The sequence below is a fragment of the Cupressus sempervirens genome, chromosome 2 (assembly GCF_028749045.1).
Source record: "Cupressus sempervirens isolate cs-2001-9-10 chromosome 2, ASM2874904v1, whole genome shotgun sequence".
NCBI lineage: Eukaryota > Viridiplantae > Streptophyta > Pinopsida > Cupressales > Cupressaceae > Cupressus > Cupressus sempervirens.
In genome coordinates this window covers 186,301,508-186,305,019 of record NC_143119.1, presented here as the reverse complement: position 1 = coordinate 186,305,019, position 3,512 = coordinate 186,301,508, and positions in this window count along the sequence as shown.

Sequence of the window (3,512 nt, the reverse complement as noted above, 5' to 3'; positions counted from 1 at the left end):
GAGCATTCATGTTGACTAAGGAGTTATGAAGTAAGACTACATTGCAGAATCAATTAGAGTAGAACAGAGGAAAGAGAAAAGTTTACAGCAAAGAGACATCTAATCAAGAAGGGTCCAAGATACATCAGTTTAGAAGTGATATGTTATCAAGAAATCAAGTGCTAACCACAAGATCAATGATGAGACATTCTAACAGGTGATTTTAGTAAAAATCACTTAATAGAGTAGTCTTAACAGGCTGTATTGAAATCCTCTAACAAGGTGCTTACTTAATTGTTAGTTAAAGTCCTTTAACCAAGCACACTTCTAATAGGGTGCTGAAATCATTTAATAGGGTGAGACCTAATAGTCATTGTAAGCCTTTAATAGGGTAGATCTTTCATAAGATAGATCATGTTTCATGGTCAAAACATTGTAACCTTCATTGGATATACTTTATTATTGTAGTAGTGAAGATTTGTGGGCATCATCCCCACCCCAGTTTTACCTTCTCATTGGATGGTTTTTGGGTAATCATATCTGGTGTCATATATGTATGAATGTTTACTTGATTACATGTTTTAGATCTACATGCTTTACATGCTATTTTAGTTTACTTACTAAATGTATGAGATGGATGTGTGGTGAAAGTTTTATGGGTGCTAGCATAAACTATTGATTTACCCACCCCCCCTAGAATTTTACTTTTCCTATTATAATTCTAATAGACATGACATGGGAGGTAATTGATGCCAGCTTTTTTAGGTTTGATAGATACTTTTCCTCAAAGCTCAAACTGTTACCGAGAGAGGATAGCCCTAGAATACCACAATCCTTACTAGAATTAATAAGACCTAAAGATCATGCTAAAGGGTTGTTGGTGAGCCATAATTGGGGGTATATTATTCCATATGATGTCTCTACTATTTTCAAAGTTTATGGATTTTTGAGAAAGCTACATTTGCTACCATACCAAGTACCTTTGAAGGTAGGTATTTCTGAATTATTATGGCAAATTAGATCAGTTGAGGAGAGGGATTTGCTAAGAAAATTTAAAGGTACTTTCTTTCCAATGATTACTGTCATTCATCATTTTTTGTTTGTTAAAAATGGGTGAAAGAAACCTAGGTAAATTCTTAGATAAATATTAGATGGTCAATCTCATGCTCATTTTGTTTATTTAGAGGGATTCTATGACATCCTCAGAGAAGGGAGTAAGGCTAAGGTTTAGATACAAACTATATATTTTCCTAAGGACATAATCAAAAATAAGTTCTCATTGCAAGAACAAGAGGTCAGAAAAGAAAAATGGATAGTTTATAGTAAAGTCTTAGACTTTATAAATGCTATTGAGCCACAATATGATCCCTTTGCAGATAAAAAATATTGGGGGATGAAAATAGATATGTCAATGGATAATTTGTTGGGATCATACAAACACTAAATGAGAAGAAGGAATTCATAAAAAAAATTATACCTAGACAGGGCTATTGAGGTAGAAAGGAGATTAACCAGTAGGATGTTTGTGACCCCAAGGGAATATACACTACAAAGAAATGTTCGATATATAGTGGCCAAGAACATACAATATGTTCCTCCTTATAAGAGGCCACGGTCTAAAATCCCCCTTGACACACATGCTCATAAGAAGTAGAGAACGTAGCAAGATTCATCCTTTCATGTAGGAGAATACTCACCATCCTAGACACCACTTAGAGTAGATGATGAAGCATCTCTAAGAGAAATTTTGAGGAAAATTGGAGGGGAAGGGGAAATTGTGATTGCAACTGCTAATATCGAAGGACGAGTACCTAAAGAGCCTCTTATGCCATCTTTTGATCTTACTATTTTTTATAATAAAGGTAAGGAAATAGACCCTATGATAGCATAGGCTTCCCAAAAATTCATTGATAATGAAAGTTTTGTAAAATCTAGAGCTTTTGTCTAGTTTTTATGGAGAAGAAATATTGGCAATTTTGAAAGCAAGTGAAAATTAATAAAGGTAGAGCAACCTAATAAGTTGGACTTTGAAATTGAGGACACAATTGACCCCTCAAGGGGGAAGACAATTATTGAAATACTTAGGAGCCTTAATCTTCCATGAATGGGACATAACCAATGCTATGGTTTTTTATTCTATTAGGAAGGAAAAAGATACTCAGTTTAAAAATGAGGAAGAAATTCTACAAGCACATAGAGGTTTAAAATACAACAATGATCACCAAGCATTAGTGATATGGTCTAGTGTAAAGAGAGACAAAACCAGGCTACAAGAAATTTCAATTGCTGAGAATATAGGAGACCTCATTGTTTATAGAGTAGATGAGGTAGACAGTGAAAAAGAATCTAAAATGACTAGGGAGATTATGGACTTTGGGGTGGTAGTTTATGGAGGAGAGAGGGAATAGGATACATCAGCTAAAAACTTAGATATCCTAGATCGACAAGCAACTAGGAAAAAGAAAAGTGGGAGAGTCAAGCCGGCCCCAAATTACCTATCCTTGCCCCCAATTTAATCAATCATTCAAGTCAACTCCCTTGGTCAAATTACCCAACACTCTACAAAAGCCAGAATTCTATACTGTTGAAGAATTTGAGGAGGAAAAGAATAAGCTCTATATGTTACATATTGAGCTGAATGATTAGTATGAAGATGAAATCAAGAAAACAATCTTATACTTGGTGAAAATCTTGGATATGTGGAATGAAATAAAGAATGCTGAAGATTCTCTAAAGCCTATCATGAATAAATGGGGTTGTAGGGATAAAGATGTCACCCTCTTGTGTGTCTCATTTATTAGTCTATTCTATGAACAAATAGAAAAAACTTTTGATATGGCTAATGATTTGACTAATTTTGATGAAAAGAGAATTGCAGTGCAAAAAAGGATAATGATTTGTATTTCTAATTATTTAAGTGAGAAACTTGAACTCTTTCCCCATGCACTTCAAAAGATAGATAAAATAAAGGAAAATGAAGAATGGGGCAAAGAGTTATATGATTTATTGTGCCACAAAATAAATGGGGTCACAACTAAAAAAGGACATTTGATATGGGCAATGACAACTGAGGAAGTTATTAAAGTGCAATTATTCTATAATTCCATCATAGAAGAATTTGTTGAAATCAATAAAATAGGAGATTTTGTGATTAAGAAACAACATGAGGTTTTGAGTTTTGATTGGCCTAATGACACAATTTTCAACAAGTGGATGGAGGATTTTGTGTATGCAAAGAAAATGGAAACAGAAGAACATGATGTGGACCAAAATCAAATGATTGACACATTAGTACAAATGGAAGAAGACAAAAAGGAACTACCAACTTTAGTGATAAGCACAATGATCCCAACTAATGAGATGGCAACTAAGGAATCAGATATAACTACTATATTAACAATACATGATGATGTGAATTGAGAACCTAGAGTTGAGGTAAGTTTCCAAAAATCAAAGCTAGGTCCATCACAAAAAAATTCATTGGCTACATCTACCAAGGAGAAACAAAAACAATAAAGCCAATCATTAACTTA